This window comes from Podarcis gaigeae, assembly GCF_964106915.1.
Source record: "Podarcis gaigeae genome assembly, chromosome: 12".
In the NCBI taxonomy this organism is placed as follows: domain Eukaryota; kingdom Metazoa; phylum Chordata; class Lepidosauria; order Squamata; family Lacertidae; genus Podarcis; species Podarcis gaigeae.
This window is the reverse complement of record NC_139688.1, coordinates 57,514,474-57,538,511: the sequence shown is the minus strand read 5'-3', so window position 1 is coordinate 57,538,511 and position 24,038 is coordinate 57,514,474. Positions and strand designations below refer to the sequence as shown.

Here is a 24,038-nt window from a genome sequence, read left to right as displayed (position 1 = left end):
TTCCAGGCCAACTTTATGTTCACTCCATTTGTTTTAGTAAGTTGATATTGTAAACTGCTTTAGGTGCCTTGGCAGAAAGGCGGCATATAAATTCAATGAATGAAATATAAGCTAACGCTTTAAAAATATGTTCAACAGTCCACGTTCTCAATAGAAATTAATATTTTCTACCCAACCACTAAAGCTTTTAAACTTTAGCTGAATCTATGCATCACAGCAAGCACACACATTCAGCCATTTAAGGCTTCTGTACTTTATTTATGACACTCTCAAAGGTCCCATTAAAGTAAATGCATGTATAACTTTGGTCGGGTGGCGGGATTTAAACTAAATAAACAGAAAACTAAGGTGTTGGGGAAAAACTTGACAGATACAGAGTCAGAACGGTTTCAGAGAGAAACAGAACTAACTGTGGTTAAAAAAGTAAAGTACCGAGGGGTAAACATAACAGCAAAAAATCTGAGTCTATTTAAGGATAATTATGAAAAATGTTGGCCTGAAATTAAGAGAGACTTGGACAGTTGGACAAAATTGAAGCTTTCTTTGTTAGGCCGAATTGCTGCTATTAAGATGAATGTATTGCCAAAGATGTTGTTTTTGTTTCAAACATTGCAAATTGTGGACAAGACGGAGTGTTTCCGGAAGTGGCAGAGAGATATCTCTAAATTTGTCTGGCAGGGCAAAAAGCCCAGAATTAAGTTTAAGATATTAACTGACGCGAAAGAAAGAGGGGGCTTCGCCCTGCCAGACTTAAAACTGTACTATGAAGCCGCAGCTTTCTGCTGGCTAAAAGACTGGCTACTTCTTGAGGACACTGATGTGTTGGACTTGGAAGGTTTTAACAATGCTTTTGGCTGGCATGCATACTTATGGTATGACAAAGTTAAGATCAATAAGGCCTTTAAGAACCATATTGTCAGGAAAGCAGTATTCAATGTCTGGACAAAATACAAAGACTTATTGGAAAACAAAACTCCGAGGTGGCTGTCCCCTCTGGAAGCCAAGGCCCGGAAAAGACCCAATATGGAGGCCAAATGGCCAAAATATTGGGAAATATTAGAAAAAGACGGTGACAATTGGAAATTGCAGAGTTTGGAGAAAATGGAGGGTAAAGTGCGAGACTGGTTACATTACGCTCAGATTAAAGAAGTTTTTAAAAATGACAAAAAACTAGGGTTCCAGGTGGAGAAATCGAAGTTGGAGACAGAATTGTTAGAACCAAAGACTAAGGTATTATCAAGAATGTATAACTTGCTGTTAAAATGGAACACACAAGACGAAATGGTTAAATCTGCTATGATAAAGTGGGCACAGGATATTGGGCATAACATTATGTTTGAGGACTGGGAAAGGTTGTGGACCACTGGGCTGAACTTCACTGCATGTAATGCTTTGAAGGAAAATGTAATGAAAATGATATATAGATGGTACATGACCCCAGTTAAACTTGCCAAAATATACCATTCGTCTGACAATAAATGCTGGAAATGTAAAGAAAATGAAGGAACATTCTTTCACCTCTGGTGGACTTGCCCTAAAGTGAAGGCCTTCTGGGAAATGATATATAATGAGTTGAAAAAGGTATTTAAGTATACCTTCACTAAGAAACCAGAGGCCTTCCTCCTGGGTATTGTCGGCCAGAAGGTGTTAAAGAAGGACCGAACATTTTTATGTACGCAACAGCAGCAAGGATACTCATTACTAAGAATTGGAAGACTCAAGATCTACCCACACTGGAAGAATGGCAGACGCAGCTGATAGACTATATGCAACTGGCAGAGATGACCGGCAGAATCCGAGACCTGGGAGAAGAAAGGATTGAAGAAGATTGGAAGAAATTTAAAATTTATTTACAAAAATATTGTAACTTGATTGAATGTTAAGAAGGATGCTTGATCATAAATAATTGGCCACCACTAAACTAGATTGGAATTTGATGATAAGTGAGATTAAGGAAAAGACAAACTCTTTGGGAGAACTATTAGATTATATTTAAACGAGTGGATATAAGATTGCAAACAAGATGATAATTTGCTTGAAAAAAACTTTTTAACAATGTAAGTGGGAGCAGGAGACGTGAGGAAGTCTAAACAAGTTATGAAATTTTGTTATGATATAAGCAATGTTGTTTGTTATTTATGCTTTTCTTTTACAAAAACCTTAATAAATATTTATATATAAAAAAATTAAAGTAAATGCATATATAACCATGTGCTTATCAGCAATTATCACTTTGCAAATGCCGGTCAGACCACACAGCAGCATCTAACTTGTGTTCATACTCTTGAGCTGCGAATACTGAAGTTACTATACATGTAAAGGCCCAGCCATTAATGTTTTTGCTTCACTGACTTTGGGGCATGTGTGGGAAAAATGAGTAAATCCTAAAATGTAATTAGGAAAATGCATGAAATTTATTTTCTTCTTCAGCAGAGGAGATATTCTGGGCTTCCCATCACAAAAAGGGCTGATTATTTGTCAGTCATTGTTGCTGATAATGCAGAAACTTCCCAACATTATTAGCACAGCAAGGCCAACATTTAAGAGTACTAACAACAGTTTCATTCATGGTCTATGGATGTATACACACACAACCCGCAGGTTACCACAGGTTACTGTCTGGTCACAGAAAGCTCCACTATCTTATTATACAAAGGAGACAGAAAGCAAAGTGCAGACAGATTTTAATGAGATTGTGTTTTGATAAACTGCTGCCCATAGCCGTGAATCTTGCTAAATTAGTGCAATAAAATTTACTTCATACAAGGCAAAAGTCTTTTCTGTGTGTGTCTTTTGTTTGTAAAGAACAGAGGCATGTGACAGGGCATCCAGGAACATGACAAAAATTCCATGCAAAATAATACACAACGTTGGTGTCCTGAACTTTGTGGTGTAAGAGTAACTGAAGACAATAAGCCACAGACATGGAAATTATTTCAGAGCTTGTTAGAGGAAATCAGTGGAGATGAATGATATAACATTCCAAAGCAATGTTTGGTAAAAGAAACTACAGGTTCGGGGTAAATATACAAAGATCCTCTAATTATCAAGGGATAGGAACAGCCCAAATGGCCTAAAGCAGAGGTTCCCAAATTGTGACCTGTGGTTCATAGTAAAAACACAATGAAGAATCATGCAGCGAGTAGCACAGCACACTACAATTGCTACAACGAGCAGAATAATGATGAGGTGGTTCACCAAGACTCTCAGCAATGTGCAAGTGGTCTGTGAGGGGGGAATGTTTGGGAAAACTCAGTGAGAGTGGTGAGGAAAACTCAGAACAGTGCCAAATGTTGCTGGGGGCAGGGATGGCCTGGAAGGAGCCCTAATATAACTGTATTATACTATTTTACATACACTATTTTGATTAAAATGTGGGACAGAAATCAAATAAATATACACACATTTCATAGTAATTAATTATAGTTGCAGTACTATCATTATCACCAACACAAATACAGTCATAAACAATGATGTTAAGAGTTGTGCTGTAGAACCAGTTTCTGATGGGAGTTTAGCTGGTGGACATTCCTTGGAGGTCTTTAACAGGAGAGTATTGCCACCTGAAAGACACAGCTACTGGATTATAACAGAACAGTCATGGCTACTCAAAGACCTACACCAAGGAACATCCTGCCTCAGAATTCAGTGTTTCCCCTTAAGGAATCCAATCCATCCAATCTAGACCCTGGAGAGAAATATTTAGAGGAAGAGGATTGGGGCCCTGAAAACTGCATTCCAACTGAAGACCTGGAGAAACCTTCAGTCTGAAGAGATCTATCTCAAAGATCCTTGCCAGGGGTCCAAAGAACCACTTAGATTCTGCCTTTGATTGCTGATTCTTTCCCATCACCCCAAAGCTTCAGGCGTGGAGGAGGCTGTAAACACAACGAGAAGCTCAGAGTCACTAAGCATCTATTAGGGAGAAAGGGTCTTCCTGGGAGGATGGCAAACAATGACCCACTAAAGGACCAGATAATAGAGGAGCTGGAATTTTGGTCTCCTCTGGACCTATGCTGATTCTGGCAACAGAGAGCACAAGCCCTGCTCACCACTAATTTTACATTTTGTGTAAAAAAAATAAAATGTTATGCATTTAAAGTACCTCACACATATTGAGTTAGATCCAGACTGAGCTATTTGAACTTAAGTCATGATTAGGGATAGAGGATAAGTTTGGTTCAATATGCATTTGAAGTTAAATCAATCAAATTCACACTTTCTGAAGCAATATATGAACCGAAACACAGCTAGCCTTAAAAATCCGCACATCTTAATTTTGTGAAGCAGTTCTCCAACCAACCAATGTTTACAAAGATGCATATATTAGAGGAAAGTGTGCATAATGAAAATATTAGTGAAAATAACACTCACACACAAAAAACCCCATTGTATTAGGAGAAGTTGCTTTGCACAAGATTGCTTTGCACAAATTAGTCAAAATGGCTACATTTATTGAATTCCAACTTTCTCTTCTCTCCCAGAGAGGCAGACATGGGAATGGAACCCTAATCTTTGTTATATATCTCCTCTATTTGAGCCACAACCACCTGCCTCTCATGTCACTTAGAGTGAACATTAATAGTTATTATTGCCATTATTTCTAGAGCACCTCAAAAGCTAGGGGTGCACAACGATTGAGGCAAAAAGAACAATCGCTGCCTGCAGGTTTACAGTATGAAATCTATCAAGTAAGAGACAAAGTTTTGCCTTTTATTTTGCCATTTATATCTGATTACAGTTTAGTGGAAATAAGCCTCACTGGATTAAAAGAAACTTACTTTTGAGTGGACATTATAGGACTGCACTGTCAAGATCCTATCTTTTCACCCCTCCATAGGTTCCACATGAACTACACTGCAATTTCGCCAAGGATAAACAAAGTCTGAACTACTCATGAGCAGCTGACACAGGTTCTGTCCTAGCATTTCCATATCAAGCAGCCTACAATTGCTATAAGAACGGATTCCCCCTGCTCCAGCAATTCTCACAGGATCTCATTATTAGTCAAGAAATTAGAAATTTAAGATGGTAATCCAGGCCAATGGTTACCTATGCTAAAGCTTTGCTGAAGTCCCTGGGACAAGAGCACCTGTAGCTCCAGGCTTCACTGCAAACTACTGCTTTCTTAAAAACAATAATTTAGGACTGAATGGCCCTCACTTTTGTACACCCTCATGTTTGGATAGCCAGTTTAATACATTTGAGATTAGACTGCTTAAAATGGGGGGAAACAGAAATTCCATCCGGAGAAGTTTGGAATTGTGAGTCTTTAGCAAAACTTTTAAAAAGTACTTCCTCTAGGACACTTCGACCAGAATTGAGTTTTGCAAACACAGCAAAAAGAGAAATGGTCAGGATTTATGCCGGCCTTCTTTCCAAAGCTACTTATACCACCAATGCTTGTTTTTAATGTCAGTTTATGCTTCAGCCTCTTAAAAAAACACATGATAAATACAGATGGACCTGAATCACATCTGGACCATCCCAAAGGCTGGAGGTATTTTGGCCCAGGATCTTGAGTCGAAATTCATCTTCAGCAATGAGAGAGATGAAATGTGGTGCCATCGAGACAAAATGTTGCCAAGAAAAAGTAGAGATGGGAAATGAGACAATCCCATTGAGTTCAGCAACATATGCTTCAGTGACAACTGGTGTTTTAAAGTTTGGATTACAGCACACATATCCAGGTTACGAATGTAATATTTGCTAAATTATTTTTAGTGCTTCCTTACTTGCTGATTCCTAAATAAGATAAACTTTATGTAGATTAATGCTATGCTGGGGTGAAATATTCTTTTTTAGTCTTTCAGTAGCTTGAATTTTTGATTTCCAAGGGCTTGGTCACCATTCTTTGTTTGATCCACCAACCTTCTTTGCATAATTCACTTCATTCTATAACGAAACAGAAAAGAGTCTCTAATTTCTGGGATAAGGATTAAGAGCAATGAAGGATTAAGAGCAATGACCCAGGTCTTTTGGTCCTAATCCGATCCAAGCAATGAATAAAATGAAGATGCCATATATCTGTGTTTTCTAGCTGCTAAGTCAGCTTCTGAGTCCAGAAATGGGGGCAGACTTAAGCTGCAACTAGGGAACTAGTGAGGGCCACTCAAGCAAGAAAGCTCCTTGCCACAACACTTACTATATGGATAAGGCTGGAGTTATTGTTTTACTAAGCAATTTGCCACTGTCCAATACTTGTTGACCCAAATTATTACCTAGCCAGCCACCTTTCTGAATAGGCTATAGCCTAACCATTCACATTAAAGAAATACTTCATTTGACCATGATCTTACCAATCTCTACTTCTCCATGCAACCTGAACTTACATTTTACACAGCCTCATTCATAAGTAAATTATTATCTCAATGGTCTCCAGCATGCTTTTGAGGTGGGTGGGTGTATATTTTCAATAAACAAATTATTTTTAAAATGTTTGGACCTCAGCAGGGACTCTCTTCTCCATACGAGCACTACCCAGCAGCTAGGATCTCCACCATGCTTTGGGGTTGGTGCTCTTTCATTTGAAAGGTTTATGAGACACATGCTATTTACTTAATTATTTCTCAATGACTTACAGTCACTTATGGTAAGTGACATATCCTCTCTTGTGCTTCATCAGAAATTTATCAGTTGAAAAGCCTGCTGGCTAATAAGCTATTCATAAAGGCCCTTTTCTTTTGATTTTCAGGAACATACAGTTTGGCAACAGAAATGCAAGTACAGTACACATTAAGGGATAATAAATAAAAAGTACTTGAGGAGTATAGTGCAAAAAACATGAAGACCAACAAAAAAATCAAATAAAACCAAAGCAATAAACTAGCTTGCGATGATGGTGATAGCTATAGCATTAGATGACAGGGAAGTTAAAAGTGTGCTAAAAGAACGTAAGATTATATAAAAAGTTCAATGATGTGTTTGCATTTAGCTTTACTGTGGAGGATGCAGGGCAGGCCCCTGAGCCCAAAGTGATGTTCTCATGGAGGTAAGAAACTGAGTTCTGAGTAACTGAGACAAATATTTGTGGTTTCCCGCATGGCTGGTCTAGAGGCTGCAGTTGGTGAAAAATGCTGTGTCCTGGATGGTGAGTGGTGCCCCTTCTTGCAGTGGTATAACATGGGTTGCTAATGCCCAGGGCAAGGTTCAAAAGGGGGTGTGGCATCACCATGGAGAAGGGGGCTAGCACGTCGCCATGGGTCCTCCCCCACCCCAGTTTTTAGCACAACTTCCTACCAGGTGGTGCCAGATGCAGTGTGCCCACAGGAAGCCCCGTCAGTCCGGCTGGCAGCCAAGGCTAAAATGGCCTCCTCTTCATCCACGCCAAACACTCCAGCGGAAGCCCACCATGTCTTTGGCTGCTTGATCTCATATGGGGACCTGGCTTGGGAACTCTGCGGCACTGCAGGGGCCCCACCACTGCATCCCGAAGCAGGGGGGGAGGGAGGGAGCTAAAGGGGCCACCCAGCGCAGCAATGACCTGGCACACACGGCAGCGGCACCAGTCATGGCTCGAAAAGTGTGTGGCAAGTGGCGCTTGCAAATGAAGGATGCAGACCTGATGTGCCAAAAGGTCACAAAAGGTGGACAGTGAGAAGGGGCTCCAGCCCAGCAGGGGAGGACCTGACCAGCTGCCCGCTACCTGCTCGCAGCCCACCTGGCTGTCATGGAGATATTTGCGCCATGTGTTCTGTGCACTGCCAGACTAGGAAAGGAAGACACCTCCCTCCCAGTCTTGGGGCACCTTTGGGGCACAGTGGCATAGCGAGGGTTGTGCCCCTAAGAATTTTTGTGGCTGGGGCAACCAACCCCATGGCCCCCACACTATGGTCAAATATCTGCATTGGTCTATGAGTCACTGCACCAGTTTTTAGGTCTTGTTACTTACATATAAAAGCCTAAACAACTCTGGACCAGGTTACATGAAAAGGAGACCCCAGAGCTTCTCTTATGACATAAGCTCAATTGGGTGAACAGGATGCAACTGGGGGGGGGGGTAGCTATCACAATTTTGTAGAAATTAGAAACCTCAATGTATCAAGATTTCTCTTCATCTAAAATAAATACATTGTTTGAAACTGAAAACATGGACCTGTTGTTCTGAAGCAAAGGAATAAAGTGTCATAGTCTCCATTGCTACATTACTTTTCCATTACTTTCCCCAACAATGAAATTGTGCGCGCGCACACACACAAACTCCTGTGCAAAATAAACAAACTTTAATCACTGTATCATGCTGGAGCCAGTGTAATTAAGATTGTGTCAGTGTTTCCATTTAGACCACTATGTTCAGGAGGTTTATGAGCAGATCATAAAAATTCAGTTCCACTGAAAAATTAAGCAAACAAAGTCTTATACAGTCCGCAATATTTCAGAAGAAAACCATGCACACACCTCACAGCCATTTGCTACTTATAGAAGAGGCACAATAAGAGTTTATGGGTTTTAAAGGGCACCACTGAACTATTTTAAAAACATTTTCCCCTCAGTATTCATAACAATGTACTGAAGGTTTGAAACCAAACTTTGTTTCTTAACCACTGTGTAGAGATAAAAGGGTAATTGTAACAGCTTGTGATTGGAGACTACTGGCATTGTGTTTGTATTGCTTTCAAAGAAAAAAGAGCAATGGAACATTCCCTTTGGAAAATCAAATACATACTAGAAGCCCAGAGGCCATCTGCTATAGAAATCATAATTATTATTGAACTTTGCAGACATTTATACTTGAATTTGGCTGGTCACATTTGGCCTGGATAGCCAAATTCTGTTTTGAGCCACACAAGTGTGAGCTCAGTATATTTTGGTTGATGTCAGTTGAGACGGGTTACAATAGCAAAAGCAATAGCATAATTTTGACCACTGCTTAATTCTTCTCCTTCTATTGGCTCTCAGAGGGTGGTTTGGTTTTTTTGTTCTTAAGTTTACCTCCAACTTTCAAACATCTTTGACGTGCAGTCAATCAAAATGCCATTTCAAGATGAGAAAACGTTCTATCCAGTGTACATGCTCCAAAATGTACATCACAGCCAACCAATTTATCCAACCTCAAAGTCCTGCTCAAAATTAGAATACAGAATTATTTGGTCTGCCTACTTTGAGGAGAAACACCCAGATAGGGAAGAGCTGGACTCCAGAAACCATACCCAGCGTCACATAAACACACTCACTTTTCACTTGGCACTTGAGGCACATTGTGCTATTTGATTTTTAATATTGTGATATTTATTGTTAAGCTGCTTTGGGAATTTCTGTAAAGGTAGGGTATATATGCAACAAATTTAATAAATATAAATATGTAATCTGCACTTTTTTTTAAACCTCATCCACCCCATGATTACGCTGTCTAGGTCAGCTACATTCTCTTTAACCTTCAGGGGTTTAAAAAAACCAAAATAGGCTTTCCTATGTAAAGTGTTGTATCTGCTTACGAGGACTGCAACACTCCCTCCCTCCCTCTTTAAACACAAAATTGTGTTTTCATTTGCATTGTTGCCTTTGGTACATATAATATCTGGAAATTGTAACTTTGCTATGGAAGCTAACCAGGTTTTGCTTGGACGTGAAACTTTCTCCATTGGAGAGAAGCGTTGTTTTCCTTATCCCTTTTGAAATTTTAATACTGTTTCTGTTTCTTCAGCATTAAAGTCCTCATTAATATCGGAGTGAGGTGCAGAATGGACCATCCATTTGGTCTGCAGTTAAGACCAATTTCTACGTATACGGTCAACAAGCTTTCTTGTTTCAAACCTTTTGGAAAAATTTATCTGTGAGTCAACTTTAAGGGAATAGCAGACATAGTCTCTTTAGACTGCCAGATGGACATCCCCGGCTACTACTTGACAGCCTACTTAAATCCCTGCCAACTAAAGTTATGGTCTGTAGGAATCCTGTCTTGAGCCTTTTGATGTTGCTTGCTTGATGGCATCCCTGGTGTCACGCAGAGGCCATCTTGCTGAGAGAAAGAGGACAACCTTTTGACTTCCTGTCATAAACATACAGTGAGTGTGAGAGGGGAGGACGGCAGACTAGATGCCAAATAGCCTCCTTCATATGGACCCTGGGCCACCTCCAGGATGTTCCGAATGAAAGCAGGGGTCATAATTCTATAAAAACAAATAGGGCCTTCACCTCTTTAACAAATTCCTTCTGTAACCATACAGAGGTCTCTCATCCTATATATTTTGACTTATATCATGCATTATTAAGTTTGGGTTATTTGGTCACGGCAGTTCATTTTGCGTGCTGACACACACACGATGGCCACAATCCCCAAGGGGGGGTGTGGATGGAAGCACCTGGGCTTTCTTCTCATCTCATATATATATTTTCTTCAGCTGTTCCCCTTGCCAAACTTTTTTTCTGTGCTTGAGGAAGTTTAAAAAGTGGTTTATTTGTGGTTTGGCTAGTGAAAACACTTGAAAAAACTTGGATGTACATATGCTCATTCTCAAGGGCAAACATTGATTCTGCCCCGAGAAACTAGAAATTTAAATAACATTACCCCAATGGTTTCAGCTATATATTTATGTGGTTTGGTGCAAATTAGGGTGGTCTCCTTACAGTGGAAGAAAGGAATGACTGATACAGGCATAGGCAAACTCGGCCCTCCAGATGTTTTGGGACTACAACTCCCATGATCCCTAGCTAACAGGACCAGTGGTCAGGGATGATGGGAACTGTAGTCCCAAAACATCTTGAGGGTCTAGTTTGCCTATGCCTGGACTAATATATCATACCTGCACCTGTAATGCTGGACTCCTTGTTTATTGCCACTCTCAAGATTATGTGGGTTGCGGAGGGGGGGGAGAGATGTTATGTGTGCAATGGGTGTATATCGGTGCCATAAAAACCATCCATGGGATTATATATAATAGGCAATGTAGTAAAATACGGAGGTAAGCACACACTGATTGTGCTAAATGATTAGAAAAATCTTCCATATTCCTGTCTATGTCCCCACCAATGCTGTGATAACAAGTGAAAATTTTACTTACAACATATGTATATCCAAAAATCTAATAAGTTAAACTAATGGAATAAAATACCACATTCTTTTAACTAAAGAAAACTTCCACAGACATGAATCAGTCAGTACATCTCAACGTTTTCCCAAAATTTGGAGCGCAGGATAAATACTAAACAACGTTGGTCAAAGCTTAGCCATAAGCACACTAATGAAAATAACCAGATGCATTTAACTACTTTGTGTTCATCTATGCAAATGATATTTTATATTGTATTCAACTGTTTTAACTTAATATGTACAAGCGTTATTGTGACTTTTGCTCTGTTTCTGGGTATTGGTGGTCAGAAGACTGTATCTCTCTGTGTTCCACTTTGATCCACCAATGCTGCCATAGCACTTGTTAAAACTAAATCAGATTTGCTTTTTGGCAATCTGCAGCTCCTTATGGCCAGCAAAATCTGCTGTTTGGCGCAGTCTGATTCATCCAGCTTCATCATAGGGCTGGCTTTGTGGGCTCAACTGCCATAGTTTAGGCGCAACAGAGGCCAAGTGGATTTATGCTTCACTGAGCAGACTGCCTAAAAAGATTCTCTTAGTGGAAACAGGGAGACAATAGTAATTACCTAATATGGCCACAGCCCAACCCAGAGAAAGCAAACCCCTTGGGAAATGTACTTTTGTCCTACTACAACCTTCCCTTTCCTAACTCTTCATGCACCCACAATCATATCACAAAGTACAGCTATTCTCTTATTTGTTTAAACAAATCCAGACTTTAACATTTTATGAGTAAATCTTTTAGTGACACCTTCAGTCAGACTGAATTGTAAAAGATTTATCGTTGAACACATGTTTTCTCTCTTTCTCTGGCTATAATTTCAGAGCACAGGGTCAGGGACTTTTCTATAGCAATGCAACACTCAAGAGGCTAGTATATTTTGAATTTGTGTTTCCCATGCATTTAAGAAACTCTACACAGATAATATCACCCCTGTTCTTGGGAGATTTCAGGCTACCATTTAAGACTCAAGAGATCTCACCTCCTTCTGTGACATGTAAATATAATATAATATAAACGATCTGCCTTATAATATTTTTCCTAGGGCAAAATGCTTTCTTCTCCTTCCATATGATGTTTGAGTATTCAACAGATCACTTGATCAATAAGGTATCACTTGATCCCAGGTGGATAGCCATGGATGGGAGTCAACCTTGGCTCTCATCAAAAGCACCACTACTGCCCACACACCATTAAAACACCACACGGAGTCCCAGAGGGGAGTGCCTCTATAGCTGAGGCAGGCCAGTGAAGGGCCCAACTTGGTTGACTGCAGGCACCAGGTCTGAAAAGGAATAAGAGTCACCAAGAGCAAGGGGAGATCATCCTGTCCCAAGAATGATGCTTATAGCTTATAGCTCAGCAGCAATTTCTGGCTTTGAAGGGCTGGCTTGGAGTTGTTGTTGTTTTAGGCTATAAGACTGACAGTAGGGCCTGCCTCTCTATGTGTTTTTTACTGAATAAGAGGAACTTTGAGAAACAACAATTATATGAAAAGTGGGATTAAAAAATAGAGAAAATAAATACCCTGCAGAACAGAGGCTGGTGAGCCAAGAAATAGAAGAATGCCCAGATGCATTGTGGTAGAGAACTTGTCACTGAACGCATGGCTGAAGAAAGGTCCCAGATTTCAGAGAGGGCTGGGGGTGTAGCGTTATCACAGTAGAAGCATGGCATTTTGCTATCTTCTCTAATAGCCAAGAAATCTCTATCCAGGACACATACTGTCCAGATTCCAAAAATAAAATTATTGCAGCTTACGGTCCCTCAGCCCTGCCTACCAGTTATCCCTATCAGATGTGTTGTTCTTGGTTCACAGGGATGAGAGGAAAGATGAAAACGTCTCATTATTTCCTTCCTTGCCCATTTTCTTGTTCCCTGATGTATGGTATCAATAATACAATCTCAATGGGAATGTGACTTGTTTGTTTTCACATTTGAATAGTTACTCCCCTCTGTTGCAGGCTGGCAGGTCTGCCTCCTCTTACTCAATGAAGATTAGTTCCAAGTGCAGCCATACCCTTCAGAGTCAACTTTAATTGGCACCGCCCTTTCCAAACCTCAAAGCAAATAAAAAAAGCAAGAGTTGGAAGTCCAATTTCCCCTTTTCTAGCTTCACCAAAGCAAGGAAAGGGACGCAGATAATTCACTGCCCCACCTAAGAGTATAAAGTGGGCAGAAGATTCTGAGTTCCTCACACACACATTGCCAAGGGGGGACGGCCCTATCCTGTTTCAGAGCAGGGCCAGCACCGACACACAGCACCCTTAGGCAGCTGCCAGGGCCAAAGCAGAACTCCTCTACGCCTTATTAACTATGTCATGGGTAGGCAACATTGCACTCTCCAAATATCGTTGGACTCCAACTGTCATCATCCCTGGCTATTAGCCATGGTGGCTGGATATAAAAGAACCCTGCAGCAGAATGCTCTCCTACCCTCTGCAAGAGAATAATTTGTGCTTGTCCAAAGAACAGTGTTGTAGCATGAACGTGTGTGTGTGTGTGTGTGTTAAGAACACTTAATATTTATTGTTCATTTTGGGTTTAAACTGACTGATCTGAGACATGTGAAGCATAAAATGTTGATGCAATTTAGCATTGAAAAAGCAGCCTTATGTACTGTATTCTTATGTCACGCTCAAATGCAAATAATACCAAGACAGGTTAACTTAACCTCAGAGACTTCAAATCCCTAATTTAGAGACTCCGAGAAACACAGCTGTGGCCATCCCAAATCTTAGAATTTCACTTTCATAAACAGGAGAAGCTATTCCTTGGCACGCTGGCTTCAGGTTTTTGAGTACTAAAGACTTTGCCCTGATATGACCTAGGGATTGGCAGCAGGATCAATCCTTTGTTTGGGAAGTCCCGCTGCAAAGTCCTCAAGAACCATTCCCCAATACAAGATAAATTCTCCCGCCAGCTTGCCACTGGATTTTGATTATCCAAGCTGGCACAGTAATAAAAATATTGTTTCTGTTATACTCATTACAAGAACCGGGTTATTTTTCAATCACAAACTTTTAAGCAATGGCCGGGTAGGATATCATTGGAGTAAAGATTTCTTTGAGACACTTGTGGAGCTTCCATTAACTTAAATCAGCAGGAGTTCAAGTGTCTCAGTTTACAAATGTTTTTGCCTACTCCTCATCTTTTTTGCAGTACAGAACTTGTTGACAATGCTTCCAAATTTCTATGGACTCTTTAATTCTAGTCCTTACCATGACAGCGCTTCACAGATCTCCTACCACCTTTACTACAAAATCTTGTATATTGTAAAGTTGCATCATTTATTAGGGATGTGCCTCATTTTGATTGGCAAAAAAACTCAAAGTCCACAATTAAAATAATTCCAAAAAGTTATTCACCAAACAAATACAACATTAAAGGAGAGTTATTGCTCTGGCTGAGATTCAGAAAAGCAATAAATTCCAAGTTTCAGAATCAAACCTCCAATATCAACTCACAACAGGGTGCAGTTGTGTAAAATTAAGGTTGGCATGACATTGCGCTTGGATATTTGAGGTTTGGATTCCTTGCTTTGAATTTCCTCTCCTTTATGATCTCGAGCCAAAGAACAATTGTTTGATTTTAATCTTGCCTTCAGTGAATTAACTTGGATTTTTCTTTAGCTGTTTACATAAAACCACACAGCAGCGAGTGACGGAACTAAGTAACACGTCATCGGCTAATTCCATCTGTTTACCACACATGCGATGATATCATTTTAAGCTAAATAATCAAAGTTTCATATGGAATGACAACACAAAAATCCAGAGCAAGGAAGTGGGTTTCTTCCATTTCTTTTTAATATGCCCTATACCCCTCTCAAGCAGGCTGTATCATGAGGCACTGTGTGAAAGCTTTGTGTTTGGGGCACAATATGCTGTTGTGTCTAGAGAAAACATTGTGGCCCATAACTAGGTTCTTGTATAGCGTTTCAGTGAAGGCAAAATAACCGCTCTTCCCTTAATAATCTATCAAGTGCTACCTTGAAACACACACTGTGATGCATAGCTTGAGCTGCTATGCATCCTACAACTGACACATTTTTTTATTTGCTTCATGCTGCTTTCAGAGTTCCTGCTTTCTGATAATACCCAATTCTTTAGTTATATAAACAAGTCCCAAATCAATATACACTTCATCTTAGGGCAATGAAGCAATAACATGAAAGTGGAGGGCAGAGACATGGGGGTAGAACAAGAGACGATGCTCCAGACTTGGAACCAACAACGAAAGCAGTAGCTCATCCTTCTCTCTTCCCTGTATATCATTCCAGGCATGCTCAACATGTGGCAAGACAAGCGTAGTGCTATTCAATGTATGCAATATAGAAAAAGAGAGAGGTTATAGTGCTTTCTGTTAAAACTGCCACATAGTTATGGTTTGTTAGGTTTCCCCTCATAAAATTTTATTTTCAGAGGTCTGCTTCTTGGCCATTAATGTGAAATTAGGTATGCCTCAAGGAGGAAGCTATTCTAGGCTAACATCTCATTGCCCCTGATTAGAGAAAGATAATTAATCATGTTTTACAGCTATTTCCCACTCTTTGTGAGTATGTTATTTAGATCTACTTTGCCTGAAAAACCACTTGTGGAAATGGAGAAAACTGAATGTGTGACAATATCACATTGTATGTTGAGTATCCCTAAAAATACATGAAATGAGTAGGACAAGGGACACAGGGCTGTCGTTTTTTATGGCTGCCCCACTGTTCTCTTAAGAAATAGTTGTGCTCAGGGGGTGTAATAACAGGGAACAAGTGTGGTAATGGATTGCCACCAACACTGAGGAAGGAGAGACCTGGGGGTAAGCTGAGGAAGCACATAATAATAAGCAAAGCGGGGACTTATTTTTCAAACCATGTTGGCCTAAATTATACATTAACACAGAGAAGAAAACTGCTAAAGCATGACAAATTTTCTTTCTATAACCTTGGCAGGTGGGATGTAGGCCTAGAATTACTTCCTCCTTGAGGCATACATAGTTTCACATCCATAGCCAAGAAGTAGACCTCTGAAAATAAAATGTTATGAGGGAAATGCTAACAAACCATTAACTATGTGGTCAATTTAGCAAATATCACTATAATGTTTCTCCTTTTCTTTATTACATACATTAAATAATATTAAATGTGATCTCTGTACAATTCCAAGTGCAGGTATGATGGATGATATATCAGTTTCCTTATTCTTGGCAATGCCCCTTCTTCCTACAACTTTGGAATCAGATTGATGGTGGCCCTTCTCTTTCCAAAGAACTGAGAAGTACATCTATTTATAATGCAGGCATGACTCCTACAGCGCAAATACATCCAAAGTTATTTAGGAAATGAATCAGGGCTCACTTATAGCAGCAGCATCTCAACGAAGGTGGTGGCAACAATTCTAACTTGGACTTTCCTAGTGTTGGCCATGGAGCTGTTTTTACTTTGTACTTGTGGAGTTCTATATCTGACCATGGATTTGGCTATATGCTCCCTTCACTGTGGTGGCAACTGCTCTGAATAAGGATGAATTGCAGATTCTAAACTTTAATTTTCATTATAGACTGCAATAGCAGCTCAGATACAGCTTTGGGACACCCTGATTGTAAAGATTTTAGACTATGGTCCTGATGGCAAGAACTGGATTGTCTTACCATTGGTTACTGCAAGCTGCTCTAGGAACCCTTTTGGCTGAAGGGAGGTGAATAAATGTCTTAAATAACTAAATAGTAACATGCAGATCTGCCCATTGGCATGGGCTTTTCCAGGGGCATGACAAAGTCCATAATTCAGTCTAGTGTTTGGAGTTTTCCTTAGTTGTACTATTTCAGATGCTCATTTTAAAACCTATTTTAGTTATTTTGTTGCATTTTCTCTCCTTGTTAGTTGCCTTGAATACTGGAAGGGTGGCATGTGTGAGTGTATTGATTTGGAATCCAGAGAATGTTGAACCCATATGATTAATTTATATTTTGTTTTTCCAGAGATAAAGCTATTCCTGTTCTATAACACGAATACCACAAAAACCTTAAGGACACACTAATATTCATCTAATCTTACTTTGGCCTCCCTGAAAAGGGCTGCACATTACAGTACCTTGAAAATAAGAATATAGCAGAATGCAAAAATGGACCTATGCTTTCCAAGAAGGCATGCATGTGATTTATACACAAAGCTCGTTGGCTGCTCAAGAGAACAACAGGGTTGTGGTTTCCATACTGTTTGCTCTGGAATGTTGCAGGCCACGGTGCTGTCAAACCATTTCAATCCACTGTTTGCATGTTTATTCTCCCATCTTTTTTCAGACCTCATTTGTGGTGATTTCTTAAATCACATTTATTTGGGAAGTGTCACTGAACATAGCGGGTGTTACTTCTGAATGCAAGTGCAAAGTAAACTATTCTTCTGAAATTTAACCATTTCGTCTTCAGAGCTCTCCACCAGGCAGAACTACAAACTGATCTGTATCGGGAACCTGCACCAGCTGCTTGCATAGGAAGCTTTTCACTTGTTCCATATGCAAAGAGCAGGTGAGGGTGGCTTGATCTTGATCAAGACTGCAGTAGAGTGCATAGGGTTAAAGCCCCCACCTCTCACAGCAGGGTCTCAATCCAGACTGGGGCTGGAGCAACATGCTGGCTGTTTAAAAAAGAAAACTCCTGCACTTACAGGTGAGCCATGTGTAGTTTGTCCTTCACTGAATGGTACTTTCACAAATTAAGCAGAAACAACAGTGTTCACGCTTTTCACGCTTCCCAACCAAGCCACCTCAATGCAGCTTCCTGAAATATACAGCCCAGGCAATCTGAACGCATTCTCCATCCTTGATACATCAGGTGTCAAACACATTGCAGACCAGGCATAATGTGACCTGGGTTCAACGTTGAAGCCCTTCAACATCCTTGCACACCCTTCTGGTTTTCTATTTAGCACAATCAAATTTTTATATAAACATATGCAGCAAGTCATGCCCTGACCAAAAATGCTGTTATTTGATATGGCTGTTTTCCCACACACCCTTTCAAACCAGATTAAACAAAGAAAAGATTTCAATAAAAGGGTGATCAACATCTTGCCAATCATTTCTAATCTAACACAGCCTCTTTTCCTAAAAGCCACTTCAGGAAAAGCTTTGTTCAGTCATTATTCCTAACAGGCATGACCAATGTTACATGTGGTAATTAAAAAGAACTGGCAGGGAGGCCTGAAACTCATTCTCTTTTACTGAGATAAATGGCTCCATGAATGCTTGGTGGTCAGAACGGAGGGGAAATAGCTAAGGAAAGAAGTCATTTCCAGTTTATTTTATTTATGTTTTGGTTAAAAAACATTTATGCTTTATGGAAGAGATATTGCATTTTTCCCCTTCGTCCTTCTTACCCGAACAATCACTCAAACCATCCTTTTAGAAAAATCCATGTTGCCTTAGTGAGTGCATTCTCATCATGAAGCCCAAACAACCCCCTCTGGAAACCAGTCTCTCCAGTGTTTGACAACAGGTCAGAGTCTCAGCTATTTAAAACTGGCATTCTTCCATAGGCTTCAGTTGTGCTATTCTAGTTAACGTGGGTTTAAATCTCTGAGTCCCTCAAAGAGGATGAAAATACCAAAATCATTTCCTCTAGTAGATTCTGCTTTAGATCTCCTGAACTTTAAATTATGGGGTGGCATACATATGTCATAAATAAGTATATTTCCAAGCATTATAGGACCCATGTCCTTAACTAGATGAAAGGACTGCAAGTCACAATGAATGCTGCAAGGATCCTAAACCACTTTTTATCTCTAAAGTAGCCAATGCAAAAATAAAAATCTTTATTTACTTATTTGATTTATATGCTGCCCTTCACCAAAAGATCTTAGGGTGGTTCACAAAACAAAATACGAAATAAAATACAAGCACATAATTAAAACAAAACAATAATCACCCCTTTCCACAGACACATTTAAAAGGCTGTAGAATATTAATCAGCCAAATGCCTGGCTGGAAAAATATGTTTTTGCCTAATTAAACTATGCATAATTCAACTATGGAATTTCTTCCTGCAAGATGTGGTGATGACCACCCAATTAATATGGCTTTAAAAGAGGCTTAGAAGAATTCACAAGGGACAAGGCTATTGGCCAAAATTGCTGTGTTCTATCTCCACTGTTGGAGGAGGTGCAGAATGTGCCTGAGGGCTTTCCATAAGCATGTGGCTTGGCCACTGTGAGAAGACTAGATAGGCCCTCTGCCTGCTGGAAAATTCACAATACGAAGGGCTCAATGATAGAGCACACTATGCAATGGAAATGTGGACAGGAATTAATTATGGTTCTTTTACATGCCCTGCCTCAGGGGTCAGGGGAGTCTGACTTCATGCCTTGTAACGTCCTTTTCAAGTCTACATGACCACATAGGAAAACACAAGTCATGGGAAAATGTTTGTACTACCTGAGAGACAAGCATGGCACTAAGTAGTACACAGGAAGTATATCTTTGTCTTTTTAATTGCATTAATTATAAGAAACACTGAGTCAGTTGTTCTTGGCGGTCCCTTTTAATGTCATGATTCAAAAACGATGTGGGCTTCACATGAGGGAAGTTCTAATCTAAGCCCAAAATGGAATCTGTGTTTCATCCAGTTATATGTCAGCTGTTCCTATGTTATAAGTGTCCAGGCTTTCTCCTTTGAAGAAAAAAATTAAAAATGCTTGACTAGGGTGTGCCATACCCTGCTGAAAAGTTTGGTACTCTTTGTTTACTGGAAAAAGGGGGGGCTAAATGCTTTGGGACCACCCTGATTTACACATTTGTACTCCCCTTTGAAGGAAAATGTTCAGGATCCTGCTCTCACTCTCACTCTCTCCCTGCCCCCACTTTGAACGTGTGCTGGAAATTTGGATATTAAAAGGAACAAAAATTGCTCAACGTAAAAGTAAAATAAACTGTCCACAGCTGCTCAGGACCAGTTTGTAATACATACAAACTTGATCTCTCTGTTAAGATCTTTCAAGCAATTATTTCCATTGGCTTCCTATGCACAGCTTCCAAAGATTTACTTCCAGTAATATGGTGGCTAAAACATGTTGATATTGCTGGGGGAAAGTTTATTTTTCCATAGTCATTTCTGTATTTCTGGGAAAGTGCTTCAAACTTCAATAGAATAATGAAATGGCTGGGGGCAGGGTACTAACCTACCATCAAAGCAAAGGTCATAACCACATCTAATGACAACATCTAATTGTCCCGGCCCTCGTGGCTGGAAGAGAACTGCAGGGACTCTTGGATACATACCTCTGTGGCTAAGGGTGCCTTTTACCTGCTTTGTCTGGTGCACCTGCTAAGGCCATCCCCGAATCAAGATCACTTTGCCACTGTGGTCTATGAGCTGATTAGCTGGCAATCTTGAGACTGGATTACTGCAGTGCACTCTATATGGGGGTCCTCTTGAGCCTGGTCTGGAAGCCCCAGCTGGCACAGAATGCAGAGACTAGACTGCCAATGGGAGCAGATGGCCAACAGCATGTGACCGCAGGACATCTCTGCTAGAGCAGCTCCCCATACAGTATCGGGCCAGCTTCAAGGTTCTTGTGTTGCTATACTAGACCTTGAACAACTTGGGTCCAGTTCAGTCCTCCAGCAGAGCACTGTCAGTTGTGTCCATGACTATCTGGACTCCTTTAGAAGTTGGGCTTTTAGTGTTGCTCATCCCATGTGGTGGAACACTCTTCCAGCAGAGAATCGTCAGACACCCTTCCCTTTTGATTTCGATGACCTTTTTATGTCAACAGGCCTTTGGAGATGTTTCAGTTGATTAGCCAGCCATTTTAATAACTATTTGTATTTTTAAATAGTGCTTTATTTTTTATTTTTGTATTTTTAACCCTGATATTTTATGATAAGAAGATATAGATTTACTTTTATAAATAAATTCAGGAAATGGCCAGCATTGCCCGCCCCACCCCCACCCCCCAAAAAAAAGTCTGTAAAAGAAGAGTTTGACATTTTGGGAAAATAAGTCTAAAAGAAATTATTTCTTCAAATACTTTGTCACAGTTAAACAAAGCAATAACAAACAACACCACTCAAAAACAACATGGATACTTTACTTACTATTGGTCAGACATTCACAATGCTTTCTAATATTATATCAGTAACCGGGCCAACTGGCAATATATAACTTTAGACAGAAAGCTGAGAATTGGCATGCAGATTGTGAAGGAAAATACGTTTTCCTGGCCCTAATCATTGCTACATTTACATTTCCAAAGTATAACCATAACACATGGGAGCTTCTGGAAAGATTAGGAACTCCACCTTCACAATGTCTCTAAATTGAGAAACTGAAGGTGTGTCCTTTTCTGACTGCTCTTTAACTGCCTGGAGACACATACAATTTCCCAAAATTTTGAAGTAAAGCAGAGAGGGGGATTAACACTCCCCAGCCCCCTTCGAACTGTACTATGATTTTTTAAATGTGAGCAGGGAGGTAAGAACTTGCAGCAGTTTGATGCCAAACTCAGTTGTATTATTTTGAGTAGCATTAATCAAGACACAGACACACCAAAAGGTACTTGCCCTGATCAGTTCAGCCCTCTTCTTAATGGCAGGAGTACTGCACCCACTACAAAGAACACAGGGTTTCTGTTGAAAAATTGCATTCAGTGGAACCTCGTGTTGAAGGAACCAGCCCTGTCTCTGCTGCCACACGTTCAGCAGGTTCACAGAAAGGTTCACAGGCTCATACAAAGGTATACACGCAGAACCTCCTCCATGTGTCACAAGCGCTGTCAAGGAAAATAATGTCCAGAGGGAGGAATTGACTCTTTATTGTCAAAAATTGAAGGTTGGGGGCAGCAGGAGGAGGTGTGGAAGGCCTTGACTCTGCACCAGCCTGCCCCACCTGTCCCTCCTCCTGCACCTTTTTCCACTCTCAAATCCTGCAGCTTCTCCTGCCTCTCTCGTCTTCCAGCTGACTTCTTCCAAGTCAGTCTCCAAGTCCTGTTCTTCCGGTGCAGACTCCTCAGTATCCAACCACCACTCCTCAGTGTCCCTGACATCTGCCCCCGACACATATCGGAGGGGTCTACTTGCATGAATTCATATGGATCACGCAGGGTCAGTCACCTCAGCAGCAGGTTTGGGGTTACTCAGTGTGACCCTCTCACATGTTCTTTGAATGCAGGAGGGAAGGAGGCTGAGTCATCCCCTCCCCTTCCATAACATAGAAGGTCAACTTCACTCGTGCTCTGATCCTAGTTAAACATATACTTTTCTGCCAGTCAATGATTCGAAATGGGGAGAGGGATAGGGTTGCCATGTCCTGGTTCCACAGATCTTAGGCAGCCTCATTTGCATATTATACAAATCTTATTCTGTGCATGGAGAACGTACTTTATTTATTTTTTAAACATTGAAACACACAATCCATCTGCACACAAGCACTAGGTTTCTTCATGCAGTTGAGTCCTGGATTTGGGCAGGTCTGAGAAGGTGCTTGAACAAGGTTGACCTGAGGTGTTGTGGGGTATTTTTGGCTGGAAAGCCAAATCAGCAGTTGACAGATGGGGAAAGTAGCGATAATAATGACCACTTCAGCATTTTTCAAGTCCTGTTTAACAGCAAACAGTTGCTAAGGCTCAAACCACATGGTTGTTTGGGTTTGGGGTTTAAAACACAGGGAGGTTACACAACTGATTGCAATAACGGCACTGTGGGAGGAATAATTTACACTTTCCCTTAAGACTGTTTTTGCACTCAAAATTGCCCCTTAACCACAAGATTCCCATTTTTTTCCATGGGCAGGAAAGCAATCAATCATTCCCTTCTTCAGCTAGCACTGCTGCTGCAATCAACTTTACGGCCCTCCCACCCCTTGAATTCATTTCCCTAAAATAACCCAAACACCAGGATAACAATTAAGGTCTGCCCTGCAAAGTTACCATTCACAGATCTGATAGCTGATATGCTTGCTGAAAGTGAAGTGTAAGTATCAAAATATTAAGTCAACAACTCTGTCCACCAGATGCTTTCCTAGAATACTTGCTCTTAAATCTAAGGTCTAGGGCCACAATCAAGACAGTCTCTCCAGATGGAGAAACAGCTTCTTCAATCATGTTTATATTTTGATTACAGTAGAAGCAATAATAAATTCCAAATGTTAATCTGATCTGATGTCCCCCATCCTTTGCAGGTTTTCCTTCACCAGCAATATATTTAATTAACAGCACCGTAACATATTTTATCACAAGGATATACATTACCAGATGAAACTTTACACACAGATTCAGGTCAAACTGACAGTACTTTATTTATTAGTGAGCAAAACCTGCATGGGACTCTTTAATTTTAGACGAGAGAGGTTTAATGTTGTTGGCTTATCCACATCCTAATTTTTTTCTGCCAGGTCAGCGGCTAAAGCAACTTGCACTTTCATACAAAACATAGTAAAAGAATGGAAAATGACAGCAAAGAGAAAATTAATGTATTCAGAACATATTCTATAAATGTAGCATAGTCCAAAGGGAAATGGAAATCCGAGTATGAAAAATACAGACCTTGAAAGGGAAAAACATAGAAAAGAAGTACACTGGAAAAAATAGTAATTCTGAATTACATAGATGGATAGAACAAATAAAAGTTTGTGAACTCAGCCATTGGTTGGGCGACAGGTTTGCAACACAGTTTCCGCTGAATTATGGGAAATGGTTGAAGTTAATCTGAGGTCTCCGGTGCAAACACTGATGTTCGCACCTCAGTCATTAAAAGACAGTAGACATCGTCACTAAAACCACACATAATTTACAAAGTTGGCAGTTCTTGCTCAAAAGAGACCAGGATTTAAGCTATATGGAAACTGAACTTCCTCTCACCCTGAAGAGGGTGCATCCTGTTGAATGAGGCTGAGTCAAATGTGAAGAATTTTACAGACTATTTTTTTTTAATGGACTTTTATTTCCAGCTCTGCTACTCTCATTTCCACAACCATTTACAATTGTAATTAATAAACCACATATGGTTTTCCTACTAAGATATA

At 40.3% G+C, this 24,038-nt stretch overlaps 1 protein-coding gene across 9 annotated transcripts in view; it reads right to left on the bottom strand.

Annotated features, from left to right (window-relative positions):
* SUGCT (succinyl-CoA:glutarate-CoA transferase) overlaps positions 1-24,038 on the bottom strand; it is a 312,430-nt gene that overhangs the window by 189,895 nt on the left and 98,497 nt on the right. The window lies entirely within an intron of this gene.